This window comes from Somniosus microcephalus, chromosome 21, assembly GCF_052327205.1.
Source record: "Somniosus microcephalus isolate GS21.2 chromosome 21, FLI_Smic_1.0, whole genome shotgun sequence".
In the NCBI taxonomy this organism is placed as follows: Eukaryota; Metazoa; Chordata; class Chondrichthyes; order Squaliformes; family Somniosidae; genus Somniosus; species Somniosus microcephalus.
In genome coordinates, this window is record NC_141007.1 from 36,927,638 (window position 1) to 36,943,463 (window position 15,826).

Sequence of the window (15,826 nt, forward strand, 5' to 3'; positions counted from 1 at the left end):
CGATGAAGGAATGACAATATATGTGTAAGTTGGGTTGGTGTGTGACTTGGGGAAGGTTCCCATGCACCTGCTGCCCTTGTCCTTGTTGCGGGTTTAGGAGGTGTTGCTGAAACTTCCTGGCAACTGAAGCTGAACCAGACTGTTTGCAACCTTGGTGTCATATTGACCCCGAGATTACCTTCCATCCACATATCCGCGAACGCCTATTTCCACCTTTATAACATTGCCCCTGCATCAGCTCATCTGCTGCTGAAACCCTCATCCATGCCTTTGTTACCTCTAGACTTGACTATTCCAATGCACACCTGGCTGGCCTCCCATGTTCTATCCTCCATAAACTTGAGGTCATCCAAAACTCTGCTGCCCGTGTTGTAACTTGCACTAAGCCTCTTTCACCCATCACCCCCTGTACTTGCTGACATATATATCAGAAACGCTGCCTACGGAGGGCACGGTCCATCATCAAAGACCCTACCCACCCCAGCCACAGTCTGTTCGCCCTCCTACCATCTGGAAGACGCTACAGATGCATTCGCACCCGTACGACCAGATTTAGGAACAGCTTCTTTCCCAGGGCTGTCATCCTACTGAACTCCACAAATAAACACTAAAGCCTGCACATCTGCCGATGCACTTTATTATGGTCATATTTATGCTAATATATATGTACAAATGTATGTTGAAATGTTAAGTGTCCTAATCCAAATTGTACACTCTCGGGAGCCGCAAGCCTACATTTCGTTGTACTGCACTTGTACACTAACAATGACAATAAAAGTTGATTTGATTTGATTTGACACATTGACTCCCAGTTAATGCCTCGATTTTAAAATTCTCATCCTTGTTTTAAAATCCCTCCATAGCCTCCCCACTCCCTCTCTCGATAGTTTTTTTCTTTTGAATAATTGTTGCTACACGATAAAACCTTATATCACAGGACACACACAGTACTGCTTTGAGTGCTTGTGCCATTGCAATACTTATTTAATGCTGCCTTGTTTTCAGAGGTGCCCTTTGAATTCTGTACTGCTAACTCGGTCACAAGATCAGGTTGGATGAAGAAGGCCGTTCAGCCAATTTGATCTCTTCCTTTGAGAACAGCAGAGTTCCCATTACAGCATCAATCTGCAATGAGTCCAGTGTCCGGGCCTCAACGACCCTTCCTAGCAACTCATTGCAGTTGCTGATCAACGCCTGTGGAGGGAAATATTTCCAGACCTTTCCTAAATTTTGCCAGTCCCAGCCTTGAACCTGGGTGCCCTGCTGCTCTGGTCTATTTGAAGGTTTACTTCACCCACTTGTATAGCTCTATACAGCTCGCTCTGAGACGCCTCTTTTCAAGGCCGAAGAGCTGCACTTCACCGAGTCGTTCCTCTTCAGTCAGGGGGAGTGAGCATCATTTTGGATTTCAATCTTAAAAAGTAAGTGCGTCTTCTCTAACAAACACTTGTGATCATAAATCAACTCAATAAAGGGCTACCTATAGCACCTCGTCAGAGCTGGTTTGTGCTGTAGTGTGTTATCTGAATCAAGGGCGTCTCATTTCATTTTGATGTGCAGAACAAACATTAAGAAACTGCCGGTCCGTCCTTACTGAAGCTCCATATTATTGTGGGGCAGTGGCACACAGGAGCTCATTTCTTTGCACCCTTCTTTACTATTGATCGAGAGAGAAACAGTTGCTCCAAGCATTGTGCTAATCTTTATCTGCGTTTGTCTATAATTAACATGTCAGGTCAATGATGTAAGGGGACAACTTTTGGTGGTGTTTTGAGTAACAGAGGTGCAGGATCATTGTATGACATGCGCCACCAAATCTCGGAGCAGCAATCGGCTCCAGTATCGTCGCATCATTCATGTTCGCCAGCACCCACCACACACAGCTCGTTGCATCTGTGCGCCATCTTGTGTGAAGACTCTTGTGTCTCCATCCTTTGGAGGAGATGTAAAATTGGTGCTTCGTTCAGATGGATCCCATGGCATTATTCGAAAAAAGAGCAGGGAGTTCTCTCCGTGTCCTGGCCAAGACTCCTCCCTTCAACCAACAGCATTTAAAGACACATGAACTGGCCAGTCATTGCAATGCTGCCTGTGAGACCTTGCTGGGCACAAACTGCATCTACCCGCATAAGAACAGTAACTGACCACGGTCATTTTACAGGAGGTCCTTGGGACATTTCTGAGCAATGTGATAAGGCACTACATCAAGGCCCTCATTTCTCTTTCTTTCGCTTACATAAAACATAAGAACATAAGGGGCCGTATATTCCGATCCCTACGGGTGTGTACGCGCTGTGTACCCACCTATAGGGACATCAGAAATGCCGGTTTCAGGCATGCGCTGGAAACCGGCATTTCTGATCTGTCAAGAAAGCTCTTGACAGATCCTCCGGCTGCCCGGGAGAAGGGCCTCTGCGGGCGGATAGTTCCACTTTTTGGAGACCCTCCGCCCACAGAAAAGACTTACAATTCTTGCCCCTGGTAAAAGTAAGTCATTTAAAAAATGTGAAGTTTAAAAAATAAAAAAAAATTTAAAAAAAAATTATTTGAAGTTTTACTATGTTTTGGGGTGATCTCCATTCATATAATTGACAGGTCTTCCTCTCAAATGTATGAAGGGAGATTCCCTTCACTGATTGGCTCCCCATGGCCCACGTGATCCCAGGGACGCTGCGAACCGCTTGCGCCTCTGGGATACATGGGCCCTGCACACCGGCAGTTTGGAGAGGCCCAGCAGCGGAACTCTGCGCCTCCTGGGAGCCCTCCGGTCCAGGCGCAGATTTTTCCAGATCGCAGCCCTCCGCCCGTGGGAGGCCTGCGATCGCAATATCTGGGCCAATATGTAGGAGTAGGAGTAGGTAATTTAACCCCTCGAGCCTGCTCCGCCATTCAGTAAGATCATGGCTGATCTGATCTTGGCCTCAACTCCACTTCCCTGCCCGCTCCCCATAACCCTTGACTCCCTTACCTTTCAAAAATCTGTCATTGTTGTTAAGTCTGTGTGTTATAATGAGAATTACTACACAGACCACAAGAGTAAATTTTAACAGGTCTTTACTAGTCGAAGGTCCGGGCGGAACTGCCCAATAAATCATTACACAGCACTTATATACCGGTGTGGTCACCACCGGTATTACAGTATACAGCAGCCAAGATAAAGTAGTGCAACCCTTAAAATAGTTCTCTTAAAGGTGGAACGGTTACATACACTACAATTGTGACATTGTGTGTCTCCTTGCCATCGGTCCCTTATACCCATATACCTCCCACGAACAGTCCCTTACTTTTGTGCACTTTGCTTCTCTCTCCACCTGCCCTCCCCACTCTGCCCCCTCACCGGAAGCAGTCCTTTATATCTTTGTACCCTGGATCTGCGTGCCCCACTGCAAACAGTTCTGAGTGTTCCCTTTGCAAAAAGTCGTTTTGCTCCTCCTTGTTCTCGCACAAAATGCCTGCATGCCCTTGAAAAACAAAAGACTGTTGAAAGACTTAAAGTGCCAAGTCGTAGAAACGTGGCCGGTTGTAGGTGGTAGAATCCCAGTAGTAGCAGCAGCCCAGTGAATACAGACCACTCCCTGGACTGATTTATTCGGGATAAGTACTAACACGTGTAACAACCACCCATGGTATAAATCACAGTGCAAGCAGACAGCCTAAGCAGAAAGTGTCAGTTTATAGCCTTGTTTCAATCTGGCAAGACACTCACACCAGGCCCATTATTTATATTTAATCAGACTTCAATGCTCTTTACGTTTCAATTGCACATTGTTCAATATATTTTACTTTAAACCAAATATTATATAACAAATTTCCTTTTGCCAAGTCTGATGGTATTAGTCTGTGCATTAATGCTCAGCAGACTGAAATCCTTCACACTGACTTTCCAGCTTGGCTCGACCATCTTGGACAGGCAGCTCCATAGAAACGGGAGGAGAAAAGTTACAGCCCACAAGTGGCTTGTTTTCTGGTTTAATATATTAATTATATATTAATATATCCTTGTTTTCTGGTTTAATACATTATTTTCTATTAATTTATAAAAGTCTTGTAAAGAAAATGTTAAATATTTTTAAATGATGAGAAACAAACATAAAAGTCGCTTCGTAAAGTAACAAAATTGAATCTTTTCAAGCATTGGCTTCAAACTAACCATTTAGTGTTGGCTCGAGTGTAAGGATTCTGTGTTGTATACACCCTTCCATCTCTTATATTCCCTCTTCCATCATTAAAAGATACTCCAAAAAGACGCAAGTTTATTTGTGAGTCTGAACACAATGATCTCATTTAATAATTGGATTTTTGTTTTCTTGCCACCAGAGGCTTTCTTGCTCATTATTGGGACCTGTACTGTGGTTGAGAGTTTTCTGCACTTGTTTACAGAACACTCATGCTTGCAAATGATAAAGGAAAAAAGTAGCTGGGGAGGAGGCGAGCGAATCCTGAGTCTCTGTTCCCTCACACAGCACTGAGCTGTTGATTAATTAGAATAAAATCTTTTAACATTGGCCCAGAATTTGTTGGAGCGGGGCATCTCACGGTGAGCGCCGTGAATTGGATTTTTTTCCTCACCCTTCAGACAGTATTATTTTTGCACTGAAAATTGCTGGACATGCGAATTGATAACGGCGTCAATGGGGTATCTGGGACCTCATGAACGTCAGGTCCAATGGTCTATCTCCTTAATGAAATATATGGATAGCGAAAGACAGAGGAGATGATAGGGTGAATTAGAGTCAACTTAGATACAGAAAGAGAAATAAAGAGAGGGAAAGAAAGATAAAGAGAGGAGAAAAAGAGACAGTAAGGAAAAATAAGATTAAAAAGAACTCTAGGAACTATTTACTACCTGCAGGAGTGATACACTGCAGATTAATTGTTCTCTTTCTGGTCCTCCAAGGTTGAGTTTCATTTCAGGACCATAAATCATGTCATTAACAGGGTCCTTACAACATGAATTACCAGCCCTAAATGGCTGCGGTGAGATTATTTCTTAATTTTGGTGCAAATTTAGCAATTTCTTGACACTCAAAGAATGTTAATGGGGAGGTTGATAGCGTTTTTGTGAGGCTAACGGCGGGTTAGCGCAAATCGTCCAACAATTGGTGGTGATTCACAACTCGCAGCATATCTCTACCTCACCACAAATTGCAGGTTTTTTTTACACACTAATAATGGCGGGCGCCATGAACTCACCATTATTTTTCTAGCAATTTATGGGTCAATATGCTGCTCTCCCAGAACTTTTCCAGTTATACTTTTTATGGCCACTTGGCACTGAGTTGAGTTGCTTGTCGACTCCCTTCACTCCCCCATCCCATTTCTATGGACCTGATTGTCCAAGATGGTGGAACCGAACTGGAAATTCACTGTGAAGGATTTTAGTGTGTTGAGTATAGACTCATCATTGCCACTGGAAGAACAAAAGGAAGGTTAAAAGAATTTGTTTTTACATATGGAGGGTTGTGAAAATGTGAATGCTTTACCAAAAGTGGCACTTCAGGCAAAGACTATAACATCATTTAAAATTGAATTGGTTAAGCTTTTAAAAAGACTGGAATATAAGGCCGATTTCCCGATTGGGTGATTCCAACAAAGAGTGGTGCTTGCAGGAAGCGCTGGTTGGGATATTGTCAGCCCACAGAGCTTGATTTTTCCATCCACTAAATTCAAATTGATGGAAAATCACGGTCTGTGGACCTGAGAGTTCCCGATCAGCGTTCCCTATTGAGTGCCTCTCCTTCCCAGGAATGCCAGTTTGGGGAATCAGCTTGTAAAATAATAGGGCAAAATGGATTGGGATTGAAGTCGATAGCACCAGTTGACGAGCTGGGATTGTCATTGGCATGATGGGCTGAATGAACTTCGGTGGCCGTGCCTTCTGTTGCCTAGGCCCTAAGCTCTGGAATTCCCTGCCTAAACCTCTTCGCCTCACTACCTCTCTTTCCTCCTTTAAGACACTCCTTAAAACCTTCCTCTTTGACCAAGCTTTTGGTCACCTGCCCTAAATTATCCATATGTGGCTCGGTGTCAAATTTTTTGTCTTAAAATACTCCCGTGCAGCACCTTGGGACGTTTTACTGCGTTAAAGGCGCCATATAAACACAAGTTGTTGTTGTATTAATTGCTGCAATTCTATACTTTTTAGCGACAACGTGGTTATTGTAGGCTATCATGTTGCTTACGGGCCCCACTGGGAATATTAACGTGCTTTGTTCCTTTCAGATTTTCCAGCCTTTTCTGTTTGTGTTTCAGATTTGTAACGTTCAGGTTTTCTTTTCCCCCCACTGTTTAGACTTATCCATTGTTTTTCCCCATGTTTAGACTTATCCACAGTCTTGAACAGCCATTACCTGTAGGTGGCGCAGTTGCTCCATGTGGAATTCCCTGCACTAATGCAGTCAACACTCAGCCAACACTCCAGGATTAGTTGCAGTTTAAGCTGACAGCTGCTCTGTAACACCAGCAGATTTTTGTGTGCTGTCATTAAGTTACCTTTTCAGATTGTCACAAGCGCATTTGCGGAAGTCGGGATAATGGTTAAAATCCGGTTTAATTCTTAACTTTAGTAGCAGAAAGGGAAAATAAGATTGAGGCTCTGCATTGTTCGAGGGCGCGAGTCCCAACCAAGACAGCGATCTGGTTCGTTCGAATCTCCTCTCGGCTACAGGGTCGTTTATGATCCTTTGAAATAAATATTAATAATTTTTCAGCAAAGCCCCCCTCTCTCCTTGGCAGCTGACCCTGTTCGTTCCCCTGTCTTGCACAATGTTGTATTGCACCTCCCTTATTGCCAGCTGCGACACAACTGCATGAAAGAACATGACACGCATAATGGTAGTGATTAGCAGTGGTAATGAAAGGGCTGAACTCCAAAGATGTAAACCGTATCAAAGTGCATATGGGGTTAGAATTTAGTACAATCTCAGGGCTTGGTTGACTTTGTAATTGGCTTCACTCTTGGAGTTTATGAAGCCGTCTGTTTCTTCCCCCCCTTCCCCAAAAGGACTTTGCTGTCTTGAACACCCCTAACATCAATCTGCCTGCACAAGTCTCCAAATTCATGTTGTAAGTAATCAGAATTTAAGCAAACTTAAAAATGGATAATCCATAGTCTGGAGCACTGGCTGAAGAAATAACCCACTGGGAGATGGAGGTAACATCACTCTAAGTGGCTTATCTCAACCTTGAGATGTGGAACTACCTTGGGACTGACTTTAGACTGTGTGTTGCTGGTATTATAGTCAGCCCTGGTGTATGAGAGCATGTTGGGAGTGCACAGTTTATGTTTTGGGGGTGGGTGGAAACAGTGCTATGAGATAGCAAACTTGAAGCCAAGTTTAAGTTATTAAACCCTGCGCCTGTTTGTGGAATTGCCTTGAGATCCTACAGTGACTCGATGCAGAAGACAACAGAACTGGTATTTACGATACTCTAGCTGTCAGTTTATTTAAAGTGCCAGAATGAGGATTGTTGTCAGTAACCTCCTGGTGTTGCACCCATGCTCAGTGCACCAGCACTTCATATCTTTCTCACAAATGGTGAGCAGAATGGATGGATACTGAATTGAACGGAGTATGGGTGTATATGACGGTATGGGGGCAATGCCAATCGTAGAATCATAGAAATCCACAGCACGAAAGGAGGCTATTTCGGCCCATTGTATCCACGCCGGCCGAAAAAGAGCTATCCAGCCTAATCCCACTTTCCAGCTCTAGGTCCGTAGCCCTGTAGGTTACAGTACTTCAGGTGCACATCCGAGTACTTTTTAAATATGGTGAGGGTTTCTGCCTCTACCACCCTCTCGGGCAGTGAGTTCCAGACCCCCACCATCCTCTGGGTGAAGAAATTTACCCTCAAATCCCCTCTAAACCTCTGACCAATTAATTTAAATCGATGCCCCCCTGGTTGTTGACCCCTCTGCTAAGGGTAAATAGGCTAAGTGAAATGCATTCGTGAAATCTGCCACAATTTACATTGTTACTGCTTCCCACATGGCCATGGCAGGAACTGTCCCTCGGAGATCTTAGGCCTTCCGAATCAGAGGCAAGAGTGCTGCCAACTGAGCCAGGGCCGAAATGGAGATTGTGTGACTTATGTTGTTGAAAGGAACACACGAAGGACCAGCAGCAAATTCCCTCTTGGACACTGTGAACAGAAGCGGCAGGTGACCCTTAGTGTCAGACGGCCAGGCCAATGAAATGTCGTTTGCCTCTTGTGGGGAAAATGCAAAAATTGCCACCTTCAATGGCTTTGAAGAGAGATTGGAAAAGGTTCTGCGGGCTGTTTTAGAAACACGCACATGTCTTTTTTTTTTCCGTCTGCGCTCTCAGATGCCTGGCGTTACTATTTCGAGGGAAGACGGATTAGTTTTACTGTAAATATAATTACAGGACACAATGGTACCGCAACTTCCAGGGCCAGCCTGAGAGCGGAGTATTTGGAGTCGGCGGTTTCTTGCTGGCTGAAAGCTCCCTCGTGTGGTGGCTCTGTGTCTTTAAATGGGCACACTTTGAATGATAAACATAAACAACATATTGAACTGATAACTGAAACTACCTCCAACACAGCGGGTGGCACCTTGATTTATTCAAACGCATTTATACGGTTAAGCAATGTCAGGCCTGCACAAGACCACAGAGTAATGCTAAGATCAAAGGCAGCCTCACCTAATGAGACGATATATAAAACAGCAGCAACAACACTCAAACAATGCTTATTTTTTTATGATGTGTATTTATTACACAATAAATTGTTGAGGTGTCTTTTATGCCCTGACTGCAATGTATCGCACTAAATGTAATTTTTTTTCAAAAAATCGGTCTGATTTACTGCTTTAATCTTGAAGAGGAATACCAGACCTGGTGTTCCAAGTTCCAAGTCTAGCGGGGACTGGGTGCTGTTCAATCTCTTCGGGTCGATGAATAAAATCCTTTAAAGTACGTGGTGTATAATTTGTATATAATATGGAAGAGATTGTGGCGTGTGGGTTTATTTCCACTTTAATGAAGTAGCTGTTATGTGGTTGTTATATACTGACAGGTGGTTTTACATCTTAAAACAAAGAGGAATTGAAAATGGTTGGAAACCCAGTTGCTGCAATCATGTCCCATTGCTGAGCGGCCGTGCTAAACACTCAGACACAATTGGAGTGAACTCGGGAGCCTGCCCTGCAAACACCATGTGCTGCGGCGGTGGTCGCGCCTGGTGCACCCTGAGCCTTCGGTCGGGCTGGTTCACTGGAGAAGGCTGGAACCTGCTTTCTGATCGTCCCGGGGCCCTGGCTCACTCCAAAACTTCCCAGTACGTGCAGATTCCCCTCAAGATGGAAAATCCAGCTGCTTCCCGTCCCCATCTCCTCTGAAGGCAACGCTTCATGCTGGGATAGCATTGGGTGCCAGCAGCCCTCCAGTACCACCGTGCCAGCCATTGCCCAGTGAGTAGCACTCTTGCCTCGGAGGCAGAAGGTCCGGTGAGACTTGAGCACAAAATCCAGGCTGACAGTGCAGTGTAGTACTGAGGGAGTGCTGCACTGTCAGAAGTGCCGTCTTTCAGATGAGATGTTAAACGGAGGCCCAGTCTGCTCTCTCAGGTTGATGTAAAAGATCCTATGATATAATTTCGAAGAAGAGCAGGAGTCCTAGCTGACATTGATCCCTCAGCCAACATAACTGAATCATTGTCTCATTGCTGTTTGTGGGACCTTGCTGTGCGCAAATTGGCTGCTGCGTTTCCTACATTACAACACTTCAAAAGTACTTTTGTGAAGTGCTTTGGGACGTCCTGAAATCATGAAAGGCACTATATAAATGCAAGTTCATTCATTCCTTTGTGAACATAGACAATAGGTGCTGAAACACCAATGATGAGGTCCATACACTGATTTACAGGGGCCACTGATGGATGTTCTTTTTCTTTCCACCTGCCCTTCTCAGCCAGTGGGCACTGTGGGTAATTGTGTTCCCAATGGGTCCAGCAAACACAGCACAGATCAGGGATTGAATCAGGGTCTTCTTGGTCTGGGCGGCTCCACAGTACAACATACGATGGATTCACCCAATGAGCCTCTGAAATGTATTTCAAAAAGGAATTGATGATCCTCGCACCGTCTTCGCACGTTAGGCAGAAGACTAAAACAACAAGTAGAAGAGATAGAAATGGACTCCGGAAATATAGAACCTCGGGATACAGGAGATGAGTGATTAATACTGTCTGCTATCTAATAGGAGACTGGGGTCAGAGGGAAGGATTGACCCATGCACCTGACCACAGCTCCTCTTCGTGGCTAAGCTGGGAGTAGCCATTACACTGTCCATGAAAATGAATCACATCTTTCTGCTCTACTGGTTTAGGATGATCATCTAAATGTGGGTGTCCGGTGAAACGGGGGGCGGTGAGAATAATACATTTCCGCCCCTGTGCTCACTGACCTACACTGGCTTCAGGTAACACCTCGATTTTAAAATTCTCATCCTTGTGTTCAAATGCCACCAATGGCTTCACCCCTCCTTATCTCTGTAACCTCCTGAGATCCCGCTGAGATCTCCGCGCTCCTCCAATTCTGGCCTCCCGAGCATCCTGATTTTAATCGCTGCACTATTGGCGGCCGTGCCTTCAGCTGTCTAGGCCCTAAGCTCTGGAATTCCCTCCCTAAACCTCTCCGTCTCTCAACCTCTCGCTCCTCCTTTAAGTTGCTCCTTAAAATCTGCCTCTTTGACCAAGCTTTTGGTCACCTGTCCTAATATCTCCTTATGTAACTCAGTATCAAGTTTTGCCTGATGACGTTCCTGTGAGACGCCTTGGGACATTTTACTACGTTACCGGTGCTATATAAATGCAACTTGTTGTTGTTTAGTCATTTAAAGTTTGGACTGTTTCCTTTATAAAAAATGAAATGATTGTAGCTCTTTAGTGTAATTTAAGCTTCAGCAATTGTGCACTAAACAAAATGCCTGAAAGAAGGAACTTTCTAGATTGCATAAGCAGATGTTGAACATAAGCAAGGTGGAGAAGGTTGGACTAAATTTTACTGTGTGTAAAAATAGGCTAACTTTAAAGGCTATTCGCCATAGTATTTTTTTTACTGCCAATTAGTTGTGTTTTATCAGTATCCAGTGGGTACTAACAGTTATAAGTCGTTCAGGTCAAGGCAAAATTTATGTGCATGATGCTTTTTGCCAAAAAGCAGAATCTTTTTCTTCTGAAGAAGTTCAGTGAAAAATGACCTGTTTTCAGCATTGGGAGCAACTCTTGAATCCAGCCAGGGGGTGTGTACTGGCACAGAACTGAAGCTACAAATGATAACAGTCATCTCGGCGATGTGGCAGTCTTTCCAATGGTCAGACCTGGTCTGAGCCAGTTACTTGCAGTAGCTTCACCTCATCAGACCAGGAGACCGTGACGTCACCCGGTTAAGTCAGTAACATTGTGGTCAGATGGGAATCCAGCTCAGCTGAACTAAAAATGTAGTAGAAGTATGTGGGAATGGGAGGGGGAGGAGGATTAGAATGCAAATATCAAGTTTGGTTTAAAAATATCATTTTCAGGGCTACGGGGAAAGAGCAAGGGAGTAGGGCGAATTGGGATAACTCTTTCAAAGAGCCGGCACAGGCATGATGGGCCAAATGGCCTTCTTCTGTGCTTTAAGATTCAGATGGACAAGATCAAAGCTGGGATTTGTTATATTGTCAGGCAGTCAGTTTGATAGACTGGTATGGTTGTTACTTCCCATCACAGCACTTACTTAGAAAGGACGGCCAGCCAGATTGGATCAGTTTAGATTGAGGAACATGCACCGCCCATGGATTTGTCCAGACTGCATCACTCGCTCTGCTACATTCTTCTGAGGTCCTGAAACTGCATGGAAGCAAGAATAACGTCGAGTACTTGCCCAGTGTCTGATGAGGAAGAAGATGAGGGCTGAAAACCTTTTGTAGCCTTTATTATTCAACTAATTTTCAAGTTGGTTCAAAGATTTTGGTTCCTTGGGATTAGGGCACATGAACTGGCCTCAGTTGAGATGATTGGTTGAAGCAGCCTCCCTTATGTTATGAGAAACATGGTTGTGCCTCCACTGAGATCAATTAACTCAGCATAGACCAGGGATGAATCCAGGATCTTCTCGATCTGTGTGGCTTGGCAGCACAGCACGTTTACTCACTGAGTCATTGAGCACTGTCAGTTGCATTGTAAAAAGGAAATAGCTCTTTTGCAACTATTTTTTCCCAGGATTACACTGCACCATGCAAGGAAGAAAGAACTTGCATTTATATTGCACCTTTCATGACCTCAAGATGTCCCAAAGCATTTTACAACCAATGAAGTACTTTTTTTGAAGTGTAGTCACTGTTGTAATGTGGGAAACGCGACAGCCAATTTGCACAGAGCAAGCTCCCACAGATAGCAGTGTGATAATGACTAGGTAATCTGCTTTAGTGATGTTGGTTGAGGGATAAATATTGGCCAGGACACCGAGGAGAACTCTCCTGCTCTTCTATGAGATAATGCCATGGGATCGTTTACATCCACCTGAGAGGGCAGAGTGGGCCTTGCAGCACTGTATCCTAGCAGTAGCGATAGGAAAATGTAGCCATTTGTTTATAATGTGAAAGCAAATAGTCAGAAGCAAGTTTGATAGCTGGATTTTTGTCTCTGACAATTTGATTGGCAGTTGGGTCTAAACAGTTTGATCACGTAACTTGTTTCTCAAACACTTCCTGGTAAGTTAAGGAGGTACAGGGTACAAAGTCCCAGCCCAGACCTGCCCTGACAGCTACAGTTTATGTTATTAATTGGGCTGGTAATGTAACTGGTTTATATATTAATAAAGTGTGTATTTGTGTAGTACATTCTTACAAAATACGAGGAGGGGTACAATATTTAACAGCGGTTTCTTTCCCTAAAACAGGACATTTCTATACATTGATTAGTGATACATTGATCATTGGAGGACTGTAATAGTACCATGTACAAGTAGAATTCAGTGGACAATACCTTTATCAAGGTAACATATTGCCATAACTTCTGGTTGCAGGAGACCTTTCCATGATTACAGGTAAAGTAACAAACCTCAATAATGTAATATGTTATCAGGAAGCACTACTTTACTGCTCCCTGTAAGGGGGTTTGGGTGTGTGTGGTTATGGAGCCTGCACACTCACCTGACTGTCCAGTCCTTCTGTACAATGTGATATTGAAGTAAATAAAGGCTGACGTTTCATAGCCGAATATTTCTCTTCCACGCAGGAAGGTGACTTTGCTGAGATTGCAAATGTGTTTGTTACTAAAGGTGGGAAAATTGATTGGTGGGAATTTTTTTTTCATCAAAACTACACATACACACTGACAACAGTACTGTATGTACAAAAAGTACAAGGATTACCTGGGTAATAGATACTGATGTGTGTGTCGTTTTTTTTATTGATTCACAGGTTGTGGGCGTCGCTGGCAAGGCCAGCATTTATTGCCCATCCCTAATTGCCCTTGAGAAGGTGGTGGTAAGGTGCCTTCTTGAACCGCTGCAGTCCCGTGTGGTGAAGGTACTCCCACAGTGTTGTTAGGGAGGGAGTTCCAGGATTTTGACCCAGTGACGATGAAGGAACGGCGATATATTTCCAAGTCAGGATGATGTGTGACTTGGAGGGGAACTTGGAGGTGATGGTGTTCCCTGCGCTTGCTGCCCCTGTCAGTCTAGGTGGTAGAGGTCGCGGGTTTGGGAGGTGAGAGTCAATTATTTTATATTTTCAAATAAGAGATTTTTCATATTTAAAGTTATGGAATAAATGAATACAATTCCTAATGGTTTAAATCACAGAAGAAGGATGATCAATACAGGTCAATAAACAATGCTGCCAGCTGAGCCGTAAGTTCAAAATCCCTCGATTTTGAATCAGACTGAGCTTTAAATAAAGAAAATTCTTACAAGAAAACACCCCCGCCTGTCTTGAAGGTGCTCAGTCATGTGGTTCTACACACACCCACCAACCACTGGTACCTTCATTCTGGTCATTCTTCATGAGCGAGTCTATACAGTGAGTGTCCACAGGCTGTTGGGACAACAAGTTCAGCCCAAAATGTCCTCACCTTAGATCTGCACATGTGTCTTTTTTGAAAATTGTCAATGGATTGATGTTGGATGGGAAACTTGGCTGATTTTTCCAACCTCTTCCCTCCCCCTGCGCCCCCCCATCTCCCTGGCCCAGTGGTGATGAGGTCATTTGAAGCGCCCCATTACTGCCTTGGCTGAGGTCAGATAACTCAGCACAGTCCAGGTATAGAGCCTGTATGGCTCAGTTCCACACTAGACAATGCCTTAACAATTGAGCCAGCAAGGGAGCTTTCCAACAGAGTCTTAAGAAATAATTGCAACGTGCACACTGTTTGGGTAACGCACAGTAATGATACAACAGTTTGAAGTAAGGGAATCAAAGACTTAAATCATTATGTCAGGAATGCAGATAAGTGTACCAGAAAGAAAATAGACTGATACTTTCCATTAGGAGCGCCTGAACTTTGTGCTAATTAGATACGTGTACACTGAGCAATCTGACATAATGAAAGTGCCTGTGAAGCTGTAACCTTGTTAAGAGCAGACAAGGAGTGTTAGAAGGATACACTCAGCCCACCCAAGATTGTATCTACAAACAGGTCAATACAGCAAGCGGGGAATTTAATTCAACACAGATACATTCCCTTGCAATATATCAGACTGAATTGATAATTTAGCTCCAAGATTCTTTTTTGCAGCATTTGTCAGCACCAAGATCTGAACTGGACAGGACTTTGATCAACTATTGAATGCGGTGCCCAGTGCAGAATTGAGCCATACAGACAAGGAAAGTCTCCGGTTCGATTGCCTTTGTTTTTGTTGAGTTAACTGATTTCAGTCAAGGAGCTTGTCAGAGACAATAACAATAGGCCTCGGTGCCCTGAACGAGGGAGGAGGACAACCAGCCAGAGTTTCCCCTCCTGATCGTTAGCCATTGACCCCAGGCTGGGAAATATACAATGGCGGATGTTGAGTGAGACTAGAATTGTGACTCCTCCCCAGGTCTGCTAATACTTGGGGCTAGATTTTCAGTTGATAGCGCCAGCAGTTAGCGCCTTAAGAGAAGTGATTTTCGGGCGCTATGCGTGTAGCGCCCGTGCGCAGCGCAGTTTGCGCCCCGCCCCAAATTAAGTTGCCCGTTAGCGCCGGCGCAAAGTTTAGCGCCCGCCCGGATGCGCGCACAGAAAATGACGTCACATCCTCGTGCAACGCCCTTTGTGCGCCCCGATTCCAAACTTCAGTCGGACCGCCCCATTGTGCGGCTGGCGGCCGGAGCGTTTGGAAAAAGGAACGCAACACAACCAGCGTGGGCCCCGGGGGGCGCAAATTAAAGGGGACGTGCTCTCCAGTATAAAGGCCAGCCTTTTTTCAGAAAACACTCTTGTGCAACGCATTTCTGGAGACACAACAAGAAGGATAGCTAACTGGTTTCAAGCAGCAAGAGCTCAGGTATTTTTGGACTTAGGCCAGAGCGCTGCAAGTGGCCTTTTGGAAATTTGAGTGTTTGCCAGGATTTGATGGGGGTTGCATGGGGTGCCAACGCGGAGCTGCAGCTCCATGTCCGTAGGGCTCGCAGACGCATTGTGAGAGGGGCAGCCCTGGCTAGAGGCAGAGGGGGCTACAGGCGTCGGCCACGTAGGCCTTACCCAGTCAGGCTATACCGCCAGCAGCGCTCCTACCTAAACATGAGTGCCGCGCGATGTGTTAAAAGGCTCCGATTCCGAAAGGAGGTGATTGCAGAGATCTGCCACCTGCTTCGCCGAGATCTGCGGCCAAAGCTCA